We start from the raw sequence: 25352 nt of genomic DNA on the forward strand, positions 1-25352 counted from the left end.
GCAGGTTAGGGCTCTCCTGGCAGCAGAAGCGGAGCCATTTCCTTTTCATCCTGCCAAGCTGCTAAACTGTCTGCCGAGAACTGACCACAGACTTGAAATTGACCTGGGAAATGCCTCCACCAACTGTCCCTCTTCTGAAAGCCACTTAATCCCCACAGGAAGGGGATCGAATGCCTCAAATGGCAGTGGCTGCCCATCACTAGAGGTGTCCGACAGAGGGCACAGGGCATCAGGTAGGAAAGTGGGCCTGGTGATTTCAGAGGTCCCTTCCTGCCCAGCTTCCCTCTGAAGGTTCCTTTATTATTCATTCTTATGTCACTCAGCAAACATATGCACAGAGGCCTCTCTCTGTGCATATAAATGAAGAGCAAAGAGGGACAGGATGCTGCCTTGGCTTTGGTGGTGCTCACAGAGTAGCTGCATGGGGTAGGGGGTTAGGATAACCAGTGTGAAGTGGCCAGAAAGAGGACAGGCAGGGGGCTCTGGGAGGACAAATGGGGGCAGGGAACCCCCAAGGAAGTCACAAGGAGGGATGGAGGATAGACATGGGAAGCTGTTTAGAAATGAGAGACCCAGCTGTGGCTCCCATTGGGTGATTCGACCTGAAGGAGGACGAGCCATGAGCCACGAGAAGTTTTCAGCCCCAGGGGAGACAGGAGAAACCTCACACACTTCTGTCTCACATTCGTGCACAAGTAGATATGCACATGCCTTCGGGCCCTCGTGATGGGTAAGGACAATGACTTATTTTGTTTTTAATTGTTTTCGTTTTATTTAAAAACAAATGCACACTTGTGAAAGCATCGCACGATATAGGAATATATAGATTAAAAAGTGAAAGTCTCCCATTATGTCGATTATCAGCCCCCTCCCAGAGAAAACCATCATTATCATCCTTCCAGACTTTCTCCCGCGCGTGTGCACACACACACACTCAGAGGATTTGCTTGTTTAACAGGATCATATTAAACACATGGTCCTGTGACTCACTTTTGCTTTATGATATATCACAAACATCCTTTCATATCAGTCACTACATACAGACCTACCTCATTCTTTTTAACAGCTGTGAGCATTCATTAGAACAGGCAGGTTTATTTATACATCACCCTACTGTTAGACATTAAGGCGGTTGCCTTTTTTTTTTTTTTTAAAGTTGCAAACAAAGCTGCAGTGAACATTCTTGAATATAATTTTTTGTGTCACAGACAGCTATAGAAATACTTGGACTGGCAAAATGTTTTTGTATCATCGTATACGTTTTTCTATATGAAATGTGCACAAAAGTGTACTGTTGGGTCAAAAGTTTATCTGTCTTTTAAATGTTACCAAGTAGTGCCATGTGGTGCTTCGGAAAAAGGCGGAACCCCCTGTCCCTTGCCATGTTCATGTGACAGTACCTGCTTCTCTACATTCTCTTCAATGCTGGGTATTATTTAGTCCTTTAAATTTTTCGCCAACCTGATGAACAGAAAAAAATTAAAAGGTGTTCTTCCCTATTTTCACTTTTGTCCTTGTTTGCAAGAAAATAAAAGAAGGCTGAGAGCATGTCCCCAGTATGCAGCATGGATGCCCTTGACTGACCTGGGACCCTGACTCTTAAGACCTCCTGAGAGACCTCGGACCCCCCACTGCACCAGCCTTGGTTATGCAAGGTATGTTCCCGTCAGGGCTCATGGAGAGCAGAGTCCCAGGGAATGAGAGGACCTGATCAGGCAAGGCCTTCCTGAGGCAGATGCCCCTGACACAGCAACACTGGCCTGGGCATCAAAGTACTCTCAAAAAGCTTCCCTCCAGCTGGCCCAGCAGTCAAGGGTGGGCTTCACCACTGGCACCAGTGCCTTTGAGGGACTAGGCCCTGACAATCCCCTGCAGAGCAGGCAAGCCCAAGTGACTCAGCACTGCCCATGGTCGGCGACAGGCCATGAGTCACAAATTATAGGCCTTCCGTCCGAGCAGGCTTTGCCAGCCTGTGAGACAGCAACGCTGGCAGGGAGCTACAGAGCTCTAGGCTTGGGGCAATGAGGAAAGAAAGGCTGGGACAGGAGCAGCGGCCTGGGCACTCTTACAGCTTTCCCTCCTGCCAGCCAACAGGCTTCCAAGCCACAGAGCCAGAGGCCAGTTTCAGGGGCGCAAATCCTAGAGGAGGGCCTGGACATGCTCCGACCCAGGTCTCCCCAGCTCCAGACCAGGAGGAATCTGGCTGGCGTCAGAGCCCAGTGGAGTTTCAAAGCCTGGATCTTCCAACCGAAACTACAGGAGAGTCCAATGCCAGGGTGCCCGCCTCATGCAGTGGGTGCTGATCCCTGGGAGGTGTATCCCCGCCCTCCAAGATGCCACTTGACCCAGGGCCTGGAGCAGCCTTGCTCACAGAGCCCAGAGGCCAGTGTCGAAAGCTCTCCAGAGTATTCAGAGAACTAGATAGATTCTTTTGTGCCACAACAATGAAGCCAGACATCCTCTGCTCCCCGACCTCACCTCGTCTTACTGAACTCTTCTTAGTTCAGTTCACCTGTAGATTTCCTTGACTTATTTTTTCTATAGACAATCATGTCATCTGTACCTAAAATTGCATTCTAATTTTTATTCTTTTTATTGTTTTAATTTTATTTTTGTCTTACTTTGCTAGTTAAAACATATAGTAAAATGTTGTATGGTGTCAGCAATAGCAGATAGACTTCTCTCATGTCTGATTTTAAAGGAAATGCCTCAAATATTTTACCATCAGAGATATTGTTTGCTGTTGGTGTTAGACAGACATTTTTTATCTTTGGGACGTTTCCTTCCATTCCGAGTTGATCAAGAGTTTTTCTAACGAGTGATGCTAAATTTTTACCAAGTGCTTATTCTGTTTGTATCTGTTGAGATGATTACATGAGTTTTCTTCTTAGCTCTGTTAATTTGGTAAACTACTTTGGGTTTTTTAATTTTTAACTGTCCTTGTACCCCTACTGGATTAATTATACACACACATATATATGTATGTATGTATTCAGTTTGCTAATATTTCATTTAAGATTTTTCCCTTTCTCTTCATGAGTGAGATTGGCCTATAATTTTCTTTTCTCATATTGTCCTTGACTAGTTTGCATATCAAGATTATATTAACCTTATAAAATTAATTAGAAGACATTTCTTCTTTTTCAATTTTCTGGAACAGTTTAAATAAAAGAGGGATATCTGTTTCTTAAATAATTTGGCAAAAATCATCCATAATACTATCTGAACCAGTGTTTTTCGGCATGTTAAAGAGTTGTTGCTTTTTTTTTAATAAACTTTTAATTTTGGAATACTTTTGATTTACAGACAAGCTCTACAAAGACAGCAAGGAGGGTTTCCCCATACCTCTCAGCTAGTTTCTCCTAATATAAGAGTTCCATAACCTCGGTACATTTGTCACAATAAGAAACTAACATTGGTACATTACTAGTAACTAAACTCCAGACTTTATGTGGATCTCACCAATTTTTCCACAATGTCCTTTTTCAGCACCCAATGTGGAAGACCACAGCATATTTACGAAGGGATGATTTTCATGTTTACCTAACAGTTTTGGTTGATTGTTATAGTAACAGGTCCCCAATGAACACCTCTCCCTGTCTCCTTAGCCTGTATAATCCCTCCCACATTGATTCAGTGACTTGCTTGGCCAATGTTATTTGGCCAGTAAGACACTGGAAAACATGACACAAGCAGGAGCTTGAAAATACTTGTGCACTGGGGCTTGCCGCATTCTGCTGTTTGCTGAGAATCCTTCTGCTAACGTGAGAAGCCCGGAATAACCCGATGGAGATATGTGACTCAGCTGACAACCAGCATCAACTGCCAGCCTCCTGAGGGAAGCCATCCTGGACCATCCAGACCCAGTAGAACTGCCACTGCCTGAGCGATTCCTTGTGAGACCAACAGAAGACTGGGTCTTACAATAATGCCTGGCCTACCTGATGATTGGCACAATTATGAGCAAATAAAATGATTGTTAAGACACTATGTTTTAGAGTGACTTTGTTACTCAGCGATAGATGACTGATACCAAGGACATAGAACTATTCTGTTTTTCTATTAACGTCTTGAATCATTTTTGGACATTTATATGTTTCTAAAAAATTGACCGTTTCTTGTGAATTTCAAATGTATTGGTATAAAGCCGCCTATAGCATTCTCTCATAATTAAAAAAAATTTTCTGCAGTATCACTTATTACATTCACTTTTTAATTGTTTTAAATTAATTCATCTAATAAATTAATTTAGTAAATTAATCTAGTATTATTTATTCTCTTTTGGTGGTGGTGGTCCATCTTGCCAGAGGTTCGTCTTGGTCATTTCAAAGAACTAACTTTTGCCATTTATTTTTCTATTGCTTCTTTGTTTTTTATTTTGTTCACTTCCATTCTTATTTTCTTTTTACTACTTTCGTCAGGTTATTCTGTTATTTTTTTTTTAATTGTTGAGTTGGATACTCAGCTTATGAACTTTTAGTCTTTTTTTCCTAATATAGTTTTTTAAAAATATTAATGTCTCTCCAATCATTGCTCTAGCAGATTCCCACAGATTTTCTCCTATGATATTCCAATGTCCTCCACTACCAAATATTTTGTAATTTCTTTTACGATTCTTTCTTTTCCCTATGAATTCTTTAGACACACTTCCAAACATAATGGGGTTGTTTTGGCTATCTCTCTGCTTTCGACTTCTCATTTTATTTATTTAAGATTAGAGAATATAGTCAGTATAATACCTATTCTAACTATCAATTGATATTCTAAATATCAATTTGTTAAAATTTGCTTTACGCCCTAGTTCAGGGATCATGAAACTTTATCTGTAAAGGGTCAAGTAGTAATTATCATTTACTTTGCAGACCTTATAGTCTCTAGTATAACAATCGACCCTGGTAGTATACCGTGAATGCAGCTAGAGACAATACGTAATAAATGAGCATGGCTGTTTTCATTCTTGATGATTTGGGTTTTCTTTTATTCTAACCTGAAATCATTGTCTTTTAACTAGTGAGTCTAATCCATTTACTTTTACTGTGATTTCGAACAGATTTGTATTTATATGTACTAAATCAGTTGGTATATTGGTTTAGCTGCTTTTGCAAAGATATCAAACTAAAACAGCTTAAACAAGATGGAAATTTTTATCCTTCACATTAAAGTCCTAACTGGTATGATGGCTCCCCAAAATGTCATCAGGGACCAGCCCCCTTCTTTCTCATTGGTCTGCCATCCTCAATACGCATTCTACTACCTTGTGGTACAAGACAGATGTTCTAGGTCATGCTATTATGTCTAAATTCGGGCCTACTAGAAGAAGAAAAGGAGATAGAAATGGGAATTTCCTTTCTTTTTAATGGCTACCCAGAAGATGCAACACAACTTCTGGTCACATATCATCGGCCACATCTATCCGTAAGGCAGGAAGAGTTGTCAATTTTAAAGCTGTTTGGCTAAAAATTCTATTACCACGTGAGAAAAGGAGAATGGATGTCAAAGATTAAGTAGTAATTCTGGCCACATCTGTCATTCTACTTTGAGTTCTCTATTTATCGTGTCTTGTCTTTGCTTTTTCTTCTCGCCTCTTTTCCTGTTTTTGTTTGGTTTAACCAAATTGTCTTATCGTTATTGCCCCTACCAGGTTAGAAGTTATGCATTTTGTTTCTTATACTTTTAGTAACAACTTTTACATTTTTTTTCCATACACAACCATTTTACGAAAATCTAAATATAAAACATTAACCCTGCCCTATGAGCGGATCCAGGTTTTATGAAATCAGAAGCTTATTCAGTTTGGGAGTCTTCTTTAAGCAAAAACAGTTCAAAAATTCATCCTGCAGCTTAGGCTTCCTTAGCTTCCTGATAAACTCACTTTCTACTTTGCTCTCTTCCAAAATAACAGAAGGATCTTAGAATGCTTTACTGCAATGATCCTTTTCCATGTTACCTATTATGTTGCCTAGTACTTTTTTCCTTCTCGTTTTTAAACCCTCCACTCTTAGTTGCCATTGTTGTTGTAGCTTTTTATGTACAAGGTTTATTTAGACTTTCCCACACATACACTTTTTTCCCCTCAGTATTGCTTCTTTCATTTCCTTCCTTTCTTTGGGGCTGAATTCCTTCTTTCTAAGGACTCTCTGTAGCACTTCTTTCAATGAGGGCATGTAAGTGAAAATCTCAGTCCTTTTTTGTCTGAAACATCTGTGTTTTGCCCTCACTCTTGAACAACATGAAATTTAATGTAGAATTGAAAGATGACAATTCTTTTCTCTCGGCACTTTGAAGATAGTATTCCACCCTCCTTTGTTGCTAATGAGAAGGCTAATTTAACGATCATTTCTTTGTAGGTAATTTTTCTTTTTTCTGTGGTTTCTTTTAGGATCTTCTCATTGTCTTTGGCATCATGAAGTTTCACTACAACACGGCGAGGTAAAGAGTGACTTATACTTTTCTCTGCTCAGAACGTCACTGTGATAGACGTGGTTCCATAGGGTAGGGGTTAGCACGTCTGCTTTACACGCAGATGGTCCTGGGTTCATGCCCCAGTAGAGCCATGGTCCATGGTCTACCGCCATGCCACCCTGAACAAGCTTGATGTCTGATCTCAGAAGCCAAGCAAGGTTGGGCCTGGTAAGTACTTGGATGGGAGACCACCTAGGAAGACCAGGTACTATAGGTATAAATAATAATAATAATAATAATAATAATAATAATAATAATAAAAACCATCACTGTGCCTGTTCAGTCTGAGGATTTCATGGAGCCATCATTTCTGGAAGATTCATAGACGTCAATTCTTTGAGTATTGCTTCTTTCCCATTCTCTCCATGGCCTTCTGAAATTCACGTTAGAGATGTTCTATCCTTTGTGTGTCTTTGTCTCCTTTCCTCATTTATTTTCAGTCTCCCAAAAATCTCTGTTGAATTGGTACATTCATCTAAAGAGAATTAAGAACAGGGGGGAAAAAAAAAACAGTTCTCTGGAAGGTGATTTTTGTGTGTTTTAGTAAAAGCAAATTTTACTTGGCAGCACCCTCTGGGGGCCCCAGCAAAACTCCCGCCCACACAGCCAGCCCCCCCGCCCCAGGTTTTACTGAGCTTTCAGAAGAAAACAAAGATGAATGTTAAATCAGAAGCATAAGATGACTTAGAGCAATAAACTGCCAAGTTAGAAGCAAGGACATCAAAAGATCTCCCAAGCTAAGTAGAGAAAAGGGAAATTTTTTAGTGTTCTCTAAACCTTATGATGGAGATCAAGGGACCAGTTTCCATGACTGTGGCCCTTTCAACTGGGCTCAGACCCTTTGAATACATTCCAAGACAACCCTTCTCCACAGTTCTCTATCACCATCCATGCCCTAATAATTCGGGGCTGTTGTTAACCACCTAAGGGACCAGCCATGAATGGATTGGCAGAGGTGGAAGGACACCCCCACAGCTCAGTAATCGCCACCTTCTAAGAAGAAAGCTGACTATTTGACAAGCCCAAGTCCTACAGAAGCTCATCCCACCACCCCAGGTCTCCTGGGTAGCATCAGAGAGAAGAAAAAGGTGAAAAGCCAGGACCAGGACCTCTGGGAGACCAGACTATGGTCTGGGGTTGTGTTCCTGATTTGTAACATTTCTAGCACTTCTCACTGCTCTGCAGTCAAGGGCTTGAGTTGCAGTGGGAGTGGTGTGCATGCTGAGGGTAACAGGGAAGACAAAATGCCTGGGTCCTGGCCACACCCTGAAGAGGACTGCAGCAGGCAGAGCCCAGGGGAGCCTGCTTGGAAGGGCTCTGCACGTCACAAACCCCTGCCCCATTTCCCACTCCTTGACTCCAAACATGCTCTGCAAACTGGAAGGAGCTCTGGAATATGGAAGGATACAGGATCCACTGCCTCGTACCTACAATCCATCCATCACTTCCCACGGCACCAGCCTTCTCTTCTGTGAAATGGGCATAATAATAATTGCCTACCCACTCCACAGGCTGGAGGCCTGTTCTGAAAACAAAAGAGAAAAATATGTTTTAGTGTCTTGCAGAGTGCCATTCAGTTCAGAAATTTTTGAGAAACCTGGTAAATGTTTATTTTATATTCTTAGAACTAAAGTTTTATTTAAATAAAATTTGTGTCTATGGCCATGCCACCCTAAACAAGCCTGATGTCTGATCTCGACACTAAGCAGGGTTGGGCCTGGTTAGTACTTGGATGGGAGACCACCTAGGAAGACCAGGTGCTGTAGGTGTAAAAAAATAAAAAATGAGGGATTGTAAGCTGACAAGGTCCTTGCAATCTGTGAAGTCACCCAAGGGTTGCCTCGCAATCCTTCTATTAAAAATTAAATAAATAAATAAATAAATGAAGTTTGTTTTTAAATACATGATTATGGTATAAATATTTTTAAAAAATTAGAAAATCCTAAGATAAAAAGTAAATAAATAAAATTAAAAAAACCTAGTTCTCTCAGCAACCGGAGAAAACCACTGCTAATAATTAGGTATGCAAACACTGTCCAACCTTTTTTCCATACAGGTGTATTAGTTACTGCTTTAATTTAACACCAAAAGCATTTTTGGTAGTAAATATTCTTCTATATCATCATTGCTAATGCTTTGAAGTCATGGATTTTTCCAACTGTATCTGGCCCATGGTAAACCGGTTCATTAGTTAATTAGTAAATATAACCAATCTCTACTGCTGTATATTTCCACGGTTTTTCACTTCTAAACAGCTCCGATGTGATGTATGTACAGACATGTTTGCAAATATCTATTATTTTCCCAGTGGCAGTGGAGTTGCTGGATCAAAGGTCTGCACGGTTTTTAAATACTGATACAAATATGGTGCCAAAACGGCCCGTCGAATCTGTTGAAAAATAGTCCCCGAACCTCACACCACTCGCCTCCTCGGTGCTTAGGTCCCGCCTAGCTCACCTCCTCCAGAGGAACCTGTGAAGACTCTGACTGTCCCGCCCCAAATCCAGAGGTTGGGGAGCTAACCCTACACTCCTCGGCGCTGGGACCCCGGAGGCGAACTCCCCCAGAGCGGCCCTGGGTCGGGCCTCTCGGGCGGGATGAATTTCCAAAGAGTTCCCCGCGGGTGCCATGGGGCCCATTCCCATGCAAAGCGCTGGGCCAATGTCAAGGTGCGGCACAGCGGGGGCGGCGCCGCGCTGGAGAGGGGCCGGGAGCGCGGCCACTTCAAAGCGCTCCGTTTGGGGCCTCCAGAGGAAGGCGCCGGGCTCGGAGGCCCACAAAGGGCAGCCTCCTAGGGCTGTGCCCCTTCCCCACAGGTCCCGGAAGGGGCGCTCGTGGCTGGGCCAGGCCTCGCTAGGCAGGTGGAGACATCCTCTTCACCCATCCTCGCGGGGGAGCCCTTCTCCGCTTCCCAGCCCCACTCAGGGACCCAACCCGCAGACCCCCGGTGTCCCCAGCCTGGGGCACTTTGGGTTCGAGATGCGAGTGGCGAACGCCGAAGACCAGCCCCACCCAGACCAAAAGTAACACCCTGAGCTTTTCCACCGAGCAGAATTCCCCTAGCCTCGGCTTTTGCTTTTTGGGTTAGGAGCCAGTGTCTTAAAAGAAATGAGAAGTTGAGTTTTGAGTCGGAAAGGATTAAAACTGTCCCTCCCCCTCCCCGCACCAGTTCCACTATTACTGCAGAGTTCGCTAGTGAAGGCAGCTGGAGGGGTGGGTGAAGGGATCCTGGACAGAGCATGGACTTGCCCTGAGCTCAGGCCGCCAGACCTTGTGTAGGGCTCAGAGATCCACCCCACCCCCTCCGCATGGGAAGGGGGAAGCCAGTCCCTACTCTCCTCATTCCCTTTCCCTGGTAACCCCTGAATAGGAAGCAGTTTTCCTCAGGGCTTCTCACATCTGAGGTTCCTGGTGGTGGAGACCCACCACCCCACGGCAAAGGGCCTCAAATAGCTGAATAGCTGGCCCTAGGGTCTAGCCTCCATATCCAGGGAGTAAGCAGCCTGAGACCATCTTGCAGACACCTTCTAAGGTATTTATTTGTTCATTTTTCATTTATTCAACAAAGGTTTGTTAGATTCCCGCTATGTCCTAGGTGCAGGGATTACAACTATGAACGAATCAGATAAAACATTCAAGACTTTGGATGGAATTCAAAAGAGAAAGGAACACAGGCACATCAGCCTGCCCCACAGAACATTCCTGCACCTGATTAGAACGGGATCCAAACTCTGCCCCCAAGGAAGGGGAGGGGCCTGGAGCAGCTCCCCAGAGCTCTGAAGGGGCTCCCATCCCTCCCGCCGGATTGTGGCATAGCGACTAAGGCTCAGGCTTCTTCCGTCCTCCCTTCTGATACCTGCAACCAAGAAGCCAGCAATCCAGAGGAAGCTTCTTTCTGATGATCCAGGTGGCTGATGTTAGTAGACAACACCCTGCGGTCAATGAGCAAGGAGCCTGGTGAGCTGCAGGGGGTCAAAATCCAGCTCTGGATGGAGGCCAAATGCCCATTGGAGTCTGACCTTCAGCCTGCAACCTAACCATCCTCAGGTATAGAAATGTCCCTCTCAAAGCCACCAGGAAGGCTTGGGAAGGGGGCAATTGTTTTAGTTCCATGGGTTCAGGCTCCAGGTTCCCCCACTCCCACCCCAGGGATGCTCTTCCCCAACCCCAGTGTGACTTCCCGCAGTCCAGCTGGGAACAAAGAGGGCCTCAGCATCCTGAAACCTCAAGACCTTTAGAAGTCCCTCTCTGGGGATGTGGTCTCTCCTCTTGTTTCTTTATGAAAACCCCAGAGCACTTCCCAATCACGCTGTGTAAACAGCTCACCACCAGCCTCAGAGCCCTTAGACTCCACAGGGAAGGACAGGGTGAGGTGCCGGGGTGGGGGGTGGCGCCTAGAAACAGCTGGCTCTGCGGGCTGTGTCTATAGTCAACAGGCCCCTGGCTTCCAGACCCAGCTGGAACATCTGCTCAGACAGCCTTACTAGCCAAAACTCTGGACTGGCTATCTGTGGCCGGATGCCCATGAGAACATACTTCCCAGCAGAGGGAGGAGCCCAGGGCAAATTCTCCCTGAACATTGACCCCAAGGGTGAGTGGACCCTTCAGGTAATAACTTAATGCAGTGATTCTCAAAATGTGCTCCTTGAACCAGCAGCCTCACCTGGGAACTTGTTAGAAAAGCAAATTCTCAGACCTCCTGAGTCAGAAACTCCAGGGTTCTGGCCCAGAAATCTGTATCTTTAGAAGCTGTCCAGGTGATTCTCATGGACAACAAAGTTTAAGCATCAGTGTTCTGAGGCGAGGAAGACATGTTATTTAATCTTTTACTTGACTACCTCCTCTGATGGAGCTCTCATCACTAACCAAGAGAGCTATCCTTGAGTCGAGCTAGGCCTAGAGTCACTTATAAGGATTTACTTGGGATGATGACAACCTGGAAACAATGTGAATAAATGTTCATCAGTGAGAAAATGGGTAAATATCCTAGGGCAACACACGCTTGGGAATACCAAGCAGTCATTAAGACAGAATGAGGTAGGTGCGCAAAGATCTCTAAAATGTACCGTTAAGTAAAAAAGGAAATTGATAATTAACAGAACTCATATTTATGTAAAAAGAGGTACACCAAATAAAGTTAGCTTTCCTTGTCTCTACACACATCTAAATGAAAATTCATTGAGAAAAAGACTGGAAGGAGACCCGCCTAACCGATACTCCGAGGGAGAGGACTCATATGAGAGAACTCTAGCTTTAACCATGATGTTTATTTTTTTTTCTAGTATCTGTATTTACATTATTAAAAGTCCATTTTAAAGAATGAATACAAAATTTGAAATGGAATCTAATTTAAAAACGGAAGTTAAACCAGAAGCAAGCACTCTGGAGTAGGGGTGTCCTGCAACCTGGTGTCAGGTGCAGAGCCTGGTGGCTGGTGGTCGGGCGCTGGAGTCCTGCCAAGTCACCCTGAGAAGGGAGAAGAAGCGTCATGTAGTACATGGGCAAGGCGGTAGGTTTTGTTGCCTGAAGCGCCAGTCAGGGCAGGTTGACCTAACCTACAGGGTATCTGCAGCAGCCTTACCCCTTCAGGGTCTCTTCCCCTCCTGCTTCCTCCAAACCCATCCCAGTCACTCAGCAGAGGGAAGACCATCGGCTTCCTTTTCCCAAAGGGAACAGAAAAGCCGGACAGGGGCTTCCAGGGTGTCTGGCTCAGGGAAGTAGGTGGAGGTGATATCTGCTGAGCCAGGAACCTAAGAGGAGCTGCTTTCGTTTGGGGACATATTACATCTCAATCCTGATCAGTTGAACCAACATGTATGGAATGCCCACTATGTGCTTGGCTAGATGCTCCCTTTGTTTACAGAGCCATAGGTGATCTAGGTCATTGTCACGGCCTGCTGCACAAAGCTCTCTCCTGGGCCTTCCCGGGTGTGGAGGCTCTAGCTGAGGCATCTGCTGGTGGGGCCGAAGGGCCACTGACACCCCAGACTTTCACCCCAAGAAACCCACTCCACAAGGAAGCCCAGGGGCCAAAATAGAAAGAGAGAAATAAAGGTTGTTGTTGACATTAGAGGAAAAACCAGGCTTCCTGTTTGAACTCAGGCAGGTACTGGAAGCTGTGAGTAATGTAGAATCTTGGCCTGCCCTGAAGGCGGCCTGCGGTGGGGGCTTCTCACACTTTCTGTGAAGACTGGCTTTGAATCACTCATTCGCAGGGGACCTGAGGCCCAGCAGGGCAGGCTGTATAGGAAGACCACTGCGTCCATGCAGGCAGGCGACAGGACAGGTGGGCGGCAATAACTCACGCTGTGCGCTGTGGTTGATCACCCTCTGTAAGGACCCAACATCGCACACTGAGGGATTCTCGTGTCACAGTACCCAGTGGCCTTGGCTCCCAACACTCAGACCATTCCCAGGCCCTTGGAGGCTAGGATTGTCCCCTTTCGTTCCACTTGGAGTCAGGCCAGTGCAAGATGCCATGGGTCTGGGGACCCACTCTGGACTGGGAATACTGGCCTGCAGGTACCAACTCCCTGTGAGACCTGAGCCAGGGCCCTTGACCTCTCCCAGACCCAGATCCCTGTCTGTAAAGGGACCTCATATTGGAATAAAGTCTGCAAGCCATCTAGAGGTAAAATCCCGGACATCAGGCTAATGCCTTTTCTCATTCAAGCCTCGCCACAATATTCCTAAGTGACAAAGAAACCATCCTGTTCTAAAATGTACAGTTTTCAACTTTATTGAGCTTTAATTGACGTATACTAAAGCATACATATTTAAAATGAACGATTAATAAGCTTACAGCAATCATTACCACAATCAACACAGCCATCGTTCTCACCCCACCCCCCCAAGCTTCCTCTTGCTTACAACTCATTACCCCCTCCTTCCACCCCAGGCCCAAGCAACCTGATTACCGTCCATGTAGATTCCTTTGCATTTTCTAGAGTTTTATATACATCAAACCATACAGTATGGACTCTCTTTTGTCTGGATTTTCTCATTCAACATAATTAGTGTGAGATTTACCTATGCTGTTACACATAGCAATAGTTCATTCTTTTAGATTGCTGAGTACTATTCCACTGTATGGAATGCAATATACCACAATTATTTTTCCATTCACTTATTGGTAAACATTTGGGTTGTTTCCATTTGGGGGCTATTACAAAATAAGTTGCTCTAAATATTTGCATACAACTCGTATGCATATGTTCTCATTTCAGTAAATATGAAGAAGTAGAATGTCTGGGTCATTTAACAGGTATTTGTTTAACTTTTCAAGAAACTGCCAAACTATTATCCAAAGTGGTTTTACAGTCCCACCGGCAGTACGGCTGCTTCCATCCTTATCACACCATTGGTGTGGGGACCAATTTGGGGATGGTCTTTTTTTTATTTTTGGCATTCTGATGGATATGGTAGTGGTATCTCATTGTGGTTTTAATTTGCATTTCCCTGATGACTGATAATATTGAGTGTCTTTCCATGTGTTTACTGGCCATTTGTATATTTTCTTTAATGAAGTGTCTATACAAATCTTAACATCTTTTAAATTGAAATACATCTTACAATTGATGTCGTAGTATAGTTTAACAGGCAGGGAGTGTTTTTTTTTTTTCTTGGTGGCAACTTACAAAGGATAAAGTCTTAGATTCATGAAATACATGAAGTCACTTAGCCTGGGTCACACAGTAGATGGCGTACAGAGTGTCCAACCCTGACCCTGTGCTTTAAAACAGCACAGTATTCTACATGGTTTAGAAGAGTCAGGATGAAGTTTGTGGTCAGTGTAAGAAAAACAAACTGGGTCATCCCACTGCACTGCTGTGGTCTAAGTGCTCGGCCAGAGTCCTGGAATGGTCAGCAGCCAGCCCTGTAGGACCGTCTGGAAGGAGAAGCAGCAGAAGCAGCCCCTAGGCTTGTTGGCCCCAGCTGGCCTTGGCGCCCCCTCTGCACAGCAGGTGCGTTCGTGTCTTTACTCTCTGAGCCTTCAACTAGCAAAGGCTCAAAAGACCACCTGTGTGCCAGGCAGGTGTGTGGAATGGATGGCACCGAACAGGATGCAGCCTTGGTGCAGCCTCTGATCTGCAGGACTCAGAACCCAGAGACAAGAGAGATCCAGGGACACGCACTCAGCAGAGCCTGGGAGCACTTGGACAAGGAAGAGATGACCCTCAAGTGTTTTTGTTGTTGTTGTTTCTGGGTTTTTTTAATGCCTATAGCACCTGATATTCCTAGGTGGTCTCCCATCCAAGTACTAACCAGGCCTGACCCTGCTTAGCTTCCGAGATCAGACATTCGGCTTGTTCAGGGTGGCATGGCCGTAGACCATGGACCGTGGCTCCCCTGGGGCACAAACCCAGGACCTTCTGCATGTAAAACAGACGTGCTAACCGCTACACTATGGAACCACGTCCAATCCCCAAGTGTTTTGTGAATGAGATAAAGAAGTCAGTGTCGTGTGTTGCATAAGGTCCTTTTTAGGTCATAAGGTTCAAATCCTGCTTCCGGCCCTTACCAACTGTGTGACCTCAGGCACATAGCTTAACCCTCCAAGCCTCAGTTTCTTCATCTGCAAAATGGGGTGTCAATGATGTTGCAGGGGGGTATTGCTATTCCCATTTCACAGGTGAGGAAACAGAGAGGACTATATAAGAAAATGTCTGTAAGGTGCTTGGCTCAAAGGAGGGCTTTTTGTTCTGGGCTTTAAGGATAGCTAGGAATTCGATTGGCAGGAGAGATGAAGGATCCCAAGAGGGGAACCTGTGTGATCTAAGGCTAGGGGAGGGACACATAGGAAAGGGGAGGACAGGGGAAGAGCCTGCTGGAGCAGCGATCCCCTGCCTCCGCCTTTTAAAAGTCCATCTCCTGGAACATTGCCAGGAGTTTTGTGTGGGGCCGAGGGCTCAGCAACAGGAGCTGCACATGGTAAGGTGGCCTAGAAGGCCAAGCACCCCAAGCCAGATCCCAAAGCTCTGGCCCGCATCTCAGTTCCCTCCAGGATGGCACAGTAGGGATCCCTGAATGAAGGGGTACCTACGAGATGGTACAGCAATCCCCACAGATCTGCTCAGGTCCTGGCCAGCCACCAGCTTGCTAAGGTTCCTATGACTAATCCCTTCATCTTTCTGCACCTCAGTTTCTCCATCTCTCAAATGGGGATGTAAAAACATGGCATGCCTGCCTGCCCACCCCACAGAGCTGCGGCCGAGATCAAATGAACTGCTGAAAGGTATGTGAAAGTACTTCGAAACCTATGTTACGCTTATGCAAATCCAGGGTAATTCATAGAATCACAAAATCACGGACTGTCACGCATGGCAGGGATCCTAAAAAGCTTTTACTATGACACCTGCATTTTCCTGATGACGAAACTGAGGCCCAGAGAGGTAAAGTAACTCACCGAAAGTCACACAGCTGGTAAGCCAAATTTGAGCCTCAGTTTTTCTGATCCAAGCCAGCTCTAATTCCTCTGCCTCACAGGCCAAAGACCTCTGGGGTTCCTGGAGACAAAGCAAAGCTAAGAAAGAAAGCAAGAGCCAAGATGGTGTCTCCTAAGAAACTTGAGAAACCACTGATTTCAGTCCAAAGCTTAAAGGTCTTTGAAAATATCTGGTCTCTGCACACTCACTTATGAGACCCCCACTGATGGCCTAGGGTATTTTCTGCCATCGTTGTTGTAGTCTTATCTGTAAAACAGACATCATTCACTACTGGGGTTTGTGCTGGCCACCATATAGGTGCCAACCTTCTCCAGAGCATGGGAGATAACGGACATGAAAGTGCTTTGGAAAAAAAAAACAACAACCAGTGCTTACACAACCCAAGGGTCTGTTCCTATTGCAATGTCACGACTCCAGGTGTAGGCGACCCTTGGTAGATTCCAGATGTTGATGAGCCAACGGAAGAGCTTAAACTCGACTGTAGGAAATGCAGCAGCTGAGGACTCCAGAAGGTCCAGACCTCCCCAGGAGAGTGCCCACATTCCCAGGCTCCCTGGGCCACTTGACATCAGCCTCACGGAGTCTTTTCAATCAAGGAAAATTGACAGGCATGCATGCGCAGATTCTCAGCAACTTTTGTCACAAGGAAAACAGCTCTTTCTAGGACATTGCCCTCCATTTTCTCCTCTCACAAAACCCCCTTCTGATCGACGGCTGTTTTTTTTTATTTTTATTTTTTTGTGAAGTCTCTAATACAGGCAGCAGAGAGGAGAATTTCACAGACTCAGCACATTCCTATCCTACTTCTCATAAGTTCGGGTGCCTGATTTTTCCCTTGTGACGCGCATCCTAATGGTAAGCACAAGGTACAGTGAGTGGTTTTGAAGGCAGTTCCTTATCGTGGAGCGTTATCTGAGCCATCAAAGTATATTTTAAGAAAAAAGCAGTTTCACCATCAAACTTGAAGGCTTGACTGTTAAAAGTAAGAGCTGGGACAAAGCGACCACAGCTTTTATCACACATTTATGAGGGCAGCATGCGGTGGGAATACTATATATTTTGGGCCTGCTGCTGAGAATGCCTCTATGGCCTTTGAACAAAAAACAAACCATGCTATGAAATTGCCGGTAATTGTCTTTACCTACAGTTTCAGAGGGCGCACACCAGGCCTTGCGGTTGTGGGCTCTGTTTCATGCTGGGGTTCGCGTCCCTTGCTATGCTTGGCACAAAGAATGGAACAGATCAGGGCCTCAGATCTGTGTGCACCTGCGGTCGCTGCAAGGCAGTAAGGCGAGATAAGGCAATGATGGAAAGTTTCTCACCTGAAAGGTCCTCAGAGGAGCCAGGAGGCCGGGGCGACTCGGAGAAACTCATCTGCCCTCAGAAACGGGGAGGGGAGGGCGAAGGAAGCCAGCCCCTCCCACCTAGGAACCCCCAGCCCCCACACTCTTCATTTTCTCGCCTGATTTCTTCAACATCAACATTGAGGGATTCCTTTTACCCATTAAACAGCAACGCCTGCCTTCATCTAGCAATAGTTCTCGTTTAAGAAAATAAAAAGAGCAAACAAAACTTTGAAGATCAGAGATTTTTCTTATATTTAAAAAAATATGCATGTTCTAAAGATAGGCCCTTCATTTTCAGAGAAGGTACTCCAGGGCATCCCTCAGAGAACTGATATTGCCAGGGCCTCCAGGCTGCCGTCCACAGCGGTCCTCTGGCCCATTGACTCGGCCTGCAGGCAGCTCCTGCAGGAACCTGGGAGAGGAAGTACAAGCAGCTCTGAGGATCCCTGATCTGACAAAGGGACAATGCGGGATCTCTGCGGGACCTCCCTGAGCCAGGAAACTCATTCCTGGGGCCCGGTGCTGAGCGAGGCCCAGAGTGGGCCAGGGGCTACTGAGAAGGGGGCTCGCAGCCGCTCGAGCTTCTGGACTTTTAAGGTATCAGAAAGCCCCTCTAGTCTGTGACTCTATCAGCACCAAGGAAGGCCTGGGCTTGAGCCAGGCTAAGTGGAAGGGGGCTGACCGCAGGCATGGGGGAAGAGAAGGGGAGAGCGATCCAGGGGCCCGTGGGTGACAGGGCAATGGAAAGAAGAGGCAAACTGGGGAGGACGGTGAGTGCCATGTTCAGTCATTCAGTTCCCTTCTGGATTTATTTTCTTAACCTTTTTTATGGTGAGAAATAACATATTCAGAAAAGTATGTAAAGCATAAATGTAGAGCTTATGAATTATTAGCATGAACGCTCCTGCAGCCTCCTCCAGGGTCAAGAACTAGAACATGGCCTGCCCCCTAGAAACTCTCCCTGCCCACCCAACCCTTCCCCCTTCCTTCTCACTGAAGGTTACCGCCACCCCAACTTTTTGGGTAATCGCTTCTGACTTTTTCTCCCCTAAGCTGGCCTCTCCTAACACCACAGAACCATTTTGCCTGGTTTTGAACTTTATAGGAATGGAATAGAGCATACATATTCTTTCATCTTCTTTTGCTCAACTGGGGGCCGGTGCTTTACGATCCAGCCATGTTGCTGTGTGTAGCTTTGGTTCATTCATCTTTACACAGCCTGCTTCCTGGCCTACTTTGGTGCGCTGACTCTGGGTTTTCAAGAATCAGTGCCTGGGGGAGCCCAGAACCCTCATTCCCCTGAACCAGCCTGGGGGACCAGGCCTCCCACTGGGTGTGGGGCTTTGCCTAGACTCCAGCTGGTTTTGCTCTGTAGAGACAGGTTAAGGACAAAGAGCAGAGTGCTCCCAACTACTTCTGCAGAGCTTCCCACAGGGGGCACGCTCGAGGCTGGGCGGACTCACGACAGAGGCTCACCCCAGCTTCAGCACAGACGCCTGGCAAGGGTAGTTAGTGATCCATGGCTGCCCTGCCATCTCCAAAAATCAGCTGGGCACTGGAAACAAACAATAAACCCAGGCACGTCCCAAATGAGAAGCAGGTGGCTTCCTGGGACCAGATTTCCTAACATTCCATCCTCTCCGTTTACCCTTTCTCCAATGTGGTTCCCATTTGAAGGAGTCTAAGCCTTTGGATCCTATAACCCATATGAAAAATGATATAAATTATAGCTCACCATCATAGCCTGGCTGTTTGGGATCTTGGTATAAACATTAAGGAAGGGCCACCCTGATTATAAGTTAGAGGCACTGGGGGGAGGTGGGGAGGGGGGCAGCCCCCCAGCATGCCTCTCTCTGCTCCTGTCCGGGTTCAGGGAGTAGCAAGTTCACCTCTTCCAGGCCAAAGTTCACCTTTGAAAATGAGGCTCGACAGAAGTTAACGAAGCAGGTTCTAAAGTGCTGGGAACATGGACTGGTCACCTCCTGTCTCATCAAGCAACCATTCCCGGCACACGTCTCCTGCCGTCCCCCATGTTCAGGCCCAGCCAGTTCCTATGTCCTAGCTTTTCCCGTGCTGCTGGGCTATCTTCTCGCCTCCCAAGGTTTTACCCTTCCCCGACCCCAGCAGCTATTCTAGTTCTCTGTGGACTATTCCCGGGCAGCTGATTTGGAGACCCACTGATGTCCTGCCCCCAAAACGACTGGCATTCCTCCTCCTCCTCTGCACCACACCAATTAGCCCTGATTACAGAATGCATGCATTGTTCTCTAATGGTTTCATGTGTGCAAGTCCCAAATCCCCAGATGGGGAATGGGTGGGGTGGGTGGGTGAGACCGTCAAGCCTCTGCTCCTCTCTGGGCCTCAGTGTTCCCATCTCTGAAAGAAGAAGATGGAGCCAGAGGCCAGGCAGCCCCCCCATCTCCACCTTGGCCCTGTAGTGTATGTCCTGGGGGCTCTGATCTTCAGGAAAAACAAGTAATAACGCGCTGTCCTCCCACTCTCTCAGCCTCCTCCCCAGGCCTCTGCTGCCAGGAAACCCATTCCCACCAACCCTCAGCTGGAGGTCGCAGCCCATGGCCTCCACCCCCAGCTCACCCGCTGCCACTGAAAGGTAGCATTGGGGCAAACATCCTGAACCACCAAGTACTTCTAAAAATATGGTGTTTTTGTCAGAGAGCAACCTTCCACTTCCTTCAGACTTTGATCTCCACGCAACCCACGGAGGAGAAGACACACTGACAATAACAGTTGAAAGCCTTCATCTTCCTTTGGGGGCTACCTCTCAAGGGCTTTGAATCCCCAGCTGGGTGGCGGTACCCCGTAGTCCTACTGAGCATGCTCGGATCTGCCTGTCATTGGCTCAGGGATGGGAGACTGACATAGCTGCCCCTGGCTGGGTCTGTGGTCAGGGAGAAAAGTCCAGGACAGAGAGGCCGCCAGGGCACAAACTGGCCATGGAACCCTCTGCAGATTCATAAGGTTCTTTACTGTCTAGAATCTGGAAAAAAAATTAATGCTACAGGGTAGGGCGGAACAAATAACTGCTCATGTACAGAATTGGGCTGGGAAAAAAGAATAGAGAGGTTAATGCCAGCATGGTGCTAAGACAGAGTAGGCACTCAATAAATATTTGTTGAACTTTCAATGAATGTTTCTGACTGCTGAGAGCAGGAAAGTTAATCTCATAGCCTTGCAAGCAGGGCCTCTGAAGCATGCTGATGGATAGGGATGGAGAAGTAAAGGATTTGCTGGCAAAGGAACAGCTTGAGTAAAGTCCCAGCCACATTCTGAATAAGAAACGTACAAATTCACACCATATTTGGCAGAAACAGAGCTATGGAAACTCTCCCACTAGCTCTGCAGACACATGAGCTGTTGCCGCCCTGCCGGAAACACAGGTACAGGCAGAAAGAACAAGGACAGTGATAAAATGATCATCTCTGAGCACCAACTGTATGCCAGGCACCATTCTAAGCAGTGGACAAGCAGGTCCTTGCAACAGACCTGAGCCGTCATCATCCACCTTGATTTTCCCTTCAGGAAAACAACCTCAGAGAAAGGAAGTCCTCTAGGCCAAGATCAGTGATGGAGCTGGATATAAACCCAGAAAGCCCAGCTCCTGATCCATAAGGCTGAGCGGGCTCCACCTGAGGCCTCTATGCAGGCTGATTCTGTGCTTGCCGAGCAAGACTCTGGCCTTCCTGCTGAAGCGGGTACCCAGGGAATAACCCTAGTGCCCATTTACTCAGGCCCCCCAGGGGCCAAGCACTCTCTGCTCATACCTCATTTCATCCCCCAGCAACCCTTGAACTAAGTGCTAGTGATAGTTACCAAAACCAGATGAGGAAACTGAGGCTCAGAGCAGCTGACTCAAATAGTAAATGGCGGAGTGGGGATTTGAACTTAGCTTTATCTGATCCCAAATCCTGTGCCTCTAAATTCTCAGCAGCCTCTCTGGGTCTTGCCCCCTGCCTGGGAATTCCAGACTATGAGTAATTCAAACATGTCTGAAAAAGTCAAAATCACTATAATTTCCTAAAGACTTTAATAGAGGCAGATCTTACTTCAAAACAAAAAAAAACAAAAAACAAAAAAATCTATCAGCAAAACTGCCGAGGGGGCTCTGAGTCACTGTCTTGGGCTTCTCTCTGTTTTTGAGAGAGAGCTGTGTGTGAGAGGGCTCCAGGACAGAAGCCAGGCACAAAGACCAAGGCTGGGGTCCTGGCTTTACCCCTAACGTGCTGTTCAGGGTAATGTCTTCACCTTTCCTAGTTCATTTCCCCATCAAGAAGATGTGCAGGTTTCTCTGGGTGATCTTCAACACTGGTTCTAGATCCTCCACTCAGGCCAGTCCCCCCTACCAACCCCTACTGGCCCCCCACCCAGAAGGAGCAGAGGTACCGTACTTGTAGCATGGATGCACAGTTCAGTAAATTCACTGCCATAGCTTAGGTTACCACAGATTTTCATTCAAGTCTTCTTTCTTGGTTGCAGCCTTTGCCTCTTCTCAGGGACCAGTAGAACTGCAGGAATTTCCTTGTCTGACGGTTCACAGCTTTGACCAGGGTTTGCCAAAGACACCTGCTGCAAAGGCCTCTTTAGAGCTAATGCGCAATCATCCTTCCAGAGGATAAAGGTGATGTATAAACTCCTGACCCTGAGTCATACATCTGCTAGCGGTCTGCTATAGTTGGGAATGGCCGCTGCCCTGGCCCTTGGCAAGCCTGAATGTAGGTGTGAGTCATTGCAGCACAGGTGCACCTCATTTGATAGTGCTGGATGTGGTCCTGAAAAGTTAGATGTAAATGAAACCCATCTCAAACACCCTGGGGGAAGCCATTCGCTTCCGTGGTAGGTAAGATCGCTGCCTATTTTTAATCAAGTTGGACTTTCATGTATTGGGAGTACTGAGGCATGGTGAGGAAAGTGTGTGAGTGTGTGTGTCCCTAGTATGGCCACGTGTGTCCCATGTAAGTGGTGCACCCAGAATCATGCCATGGTAGTCCTGTATGTGTGTACAGTGGGTCCACGGGGACAGAGGCCAGGCTGCGGGACACCAGGCTGGGGCAAGCTTTCCCTACCCGAGGCAGAGCTGAGAATCTCATCTCAGCCCAAGCCCTACAGACCTGTAATTGCCCAGGTGGCTGATGATGTCTTTTCACAGGGCCTGACCAGGCCTCCTAGATGTGACCTCAGTCCTCCCAGAGTTGGCAAAAGGAAGCATTCCAGATTCCCCATCAGCACGCCTCATGTTGGGCTCATGCCGTGGGCTGGGGAGGAGAGCATAGGCCTCTGTTCAGGGCAGAGACCTGTACTACAGAGTTCTGGAAGCAATGGGGGCGAAGGCACTCCTTCCTGCTGCCCAGAGAGGGTTCAATCTTCTTCCCCCAAGGGAGAGATGACTACTGGGCCACTACCCTCCAGACAGGGATCAAAAGTGACTATGGCAGCTCCTCTCCTATTGACCATTCCCTATTCTGGAAAGCACTGTGAGAAACCTCTGAAAGTCCCCCAGATGGAATCCCCTGCCTCACCTGAGAGTATCTGTTACTTTCCTGCACTTCACAGCCCTAACCCTACCATGGTACCCCACAGACCAGGGCTGTGTGATCGTGGACTGTCTGGACCACCGGCTGGTTGATGGGAGGCAGTTGCCCCACCACTTGCCCCGCCACTTGCCTTAATGCAAAGGTGAACAGGGCTAGGCGCTACCTCACCCCAGCAGGTACGAAGCGTTTCCAGTTGGAGCTCTTGAATTCCCCTGGCGGGGCTGCAAGTCCCAGCCAGCTCTGGGCCTCGACCTCCAAACTGGTACATGGGCAGATGGTGGGAGCACCTGACAGATACTTGCCCTGCCCCATCCTCTCTTCTCATCAAGGTCTAGCTCAGATATTGGAGCAACAACAGAGAGCTTCTCCCAGTCCAAATTCTGTGATCGGTCAATGCGATAGAGGATGGAAAAGACATGAAATGGGGCAGCTGCCTCTGCGCTACCTACCAAGAGGCCCGTGTCCCCACACCCTGAGACCAGTGGACAGAGCCGGGAGAAGGTGCCCTGGCCCTTTAGCTACCATGTCCAGGGCAAAGCGCATAGTAATGGAGCCTCCCAAGGCCACCACTGGGTTCCTGTTTAGACCCGGAAGGGCCGGGCAACACAAACCCACACAGAACACAGCCCAGGTTCTGGGCCAGGTGGAAATGGATCTGGGTGACGTTTTGTAAGCAGTGCACTATTGTGTGTGTGAGTCAGTCCTGACAGCAAATCACCACTGCGTGCGCAACCACATTGTTCCCTGAATCCTAAAAGCTTAGGATAAGATCCTGAGGCGCTTCGCACACTCTTCAGGCCCTCCAGCCAGCCATTGCTGAAGAGAGTGCTTCCAACAGAGCTCAAAAGAGGTACAGTAAGGCAGATCTGGCGATGAGAAGAAATGTCCACTGTAAAAGTTACAGAACAGCATGCTGTGTGGCCTCGGTTTCATGAAAAAGCAAAAATGCATATGTGTCTGGAAAAGAAGGTCTGGAAAGAAATGCACCAAAAGCTTAGCAGGGGTTATAACTCTGGATACGGGAATTAAAGATTATTTTTATCTTATATTCTACAAGAAATATGTATTATGTTTTAACTCAGTGGTTCTCAACTAGGAGGACATTTTGGCAACATCTGGAGACACTTTTGATGTTATAGGAGTGGGGAGGGGTGCATGTGATGCTGGCATCTAGCGGGTAGAGGCCAGCGATGTTGCCGAACATCCTACAATGCACAGGGCAGCCCTCACAACAAAGAATTCTCCAGCTAAACATGCCAATAGTGCCAAGACTGAGAAACTCTGAGAGAAAGCATCACGACTTACTCCAACAGAGAGACAGGGCTAGGGAGGCATGAAGCACTGCCAGCAAATTTAGCCTAAATAGCAATCCTTTCTCACCCACCTCTGATATTTATCGTCTCACCGGGAAGCAAACAAAGTCTGGTCAAGAGGTTTGCAGCCTCCTCTCAGGAAGCTGTGAATTTCCTGGGACCCAGCCCATAACTGGAGGTTCATGGCTCCCAGCACGCATCCCACCAGCATCTCCAATATCGCCTCTTCCAATATCACCTTATCCCTGTCTAATAAAAACACATCAACACAAAATTTAAAAAAATTTTTTTAAAAGACATCAACACAGATTAGTGACGACTGTCAGGACCTTTAACATCGCTGTAATCAATAAGATTCCCAAGTTCTCAAACATCCTGTTTCCAACATTTTGACAATGGTACCCTGCTTCCTTTTGGAAGGAAACACAGGTTGGTTTGATTAACATATACAATCATTATTTAACCTCAGAAGCTGGTTTTGAAATTAATTTACAATAAAAGAACTAGTCCCTGCTAAATAATCTAATTATATGTTAAGGGCTCAGAGTGGAAAACATGCAGGAACACAAAAAGCCCAACCAGGCTCATTAGCTCTGTTTTGCCTCTAATCCATCTCTATGGCAACTCACTAAGGGTCCAGGAGGGAAAGGCTTTTAAAATCACATCATCAAGAACTTCACCCAAAACTGCCACAACACAAAACTCTCTTAAGTAAATCTTCCAATGATGAAATGATGAGGGTGCGTTTCCAGCCACAGCTGGGCTCAGGCACAGGGAAGCCACCTCTTCCTAGAAGCCGACGCCCCCCACCGCCATTGGCTGGAGGGTGCTTTGTCCTTGCCGAACCACACACCCACGTTGGAGGTGGATGGGTTGCTGGTGAATGGGCCTGGGAGTGCGCCTCCAGGCCGATGGGCAGGACAGGAGCAGAAGTGTGTGTTGTGCAGACTGAGGCCACCAGTCATAGAAGGAGTTGTCTCTCTCTCCTAGCAACTTTGGCTCTGATTGTGGGGGCTTCCCCATTGGGACCCGCACAGGTCAGGTCTTGCCAACAGAAAGATTGTGGTTTTTTTGGACCAATCCTCTGCCAGCCTCTGACGTGGCTCACTCTCCAACCCTCTGCACCTGGAAGGGTGGGAGTGCCCTGCATGGCCCTGACCACCAGCCCCGCCTTCGTCACATGAAGATTCTTGGCTCCAAGCTCCTGAGGCTTTCTGCATGAGCCTGTCCTGATCA

The 25352-nt window shown here is 47.0% G+C and overlaps 2 long non-coding RNA genes and 1 pseudogene across 2 annotated transcripts; 1 reads left to right on the top strand and 2 right to left on the bottom strand.

The window, feature by feature from the left end:
• The first annotated feature begins 342 nt into the window (after window positions 1-342).
• On the top strand, window positions 343-4184 carry LOC120581288 (uncharacterized). Its single transcript, XR_005647237.1, has 3 exons — window positions 343-730; window positions 1526-1655; window positions 3490-4184. It is a non-coding gene; the product is annotated as an uncharacterized LOC120581288 (long non-coding RNA).
• A 3742-nt stretch (window positions 4185-7926) lies between these two features.
• Window positions 7927-17264, bottom strand: LOC120581148 (uncharacterized). The gene is made up of 3 exons (XR_005647163.1): window positions 17231-17264; window positions 15869-15968; window positions 7927-7987 (listed from the first exon to the last, which is right to left on the bottom strand). It is a non-coding gene; the product is annotated as an uncharacterized LOC120581148 (long non-coding RNA).
• Window positions 14679-14794, bottom strand: LOC120581859 (uncharacterized; annotated as a pseudogene).
• Window positions 17265-25352: the final 8088 nt, after the last annotated feature.

This window comes from Pteropus medius, unplaced genomic scaffold (assembly GCF_902729225.1).
Source record: "Pteropus medius unplaced genomic scaffold, Ma_sr-lr_union100, whole genome shotgun sequence".
NCBI lineage: Eukaryota > Metazoa > Chordata > Mammalia > Chiroptera > Pteropodidae > Pteropus > Pteropus medius.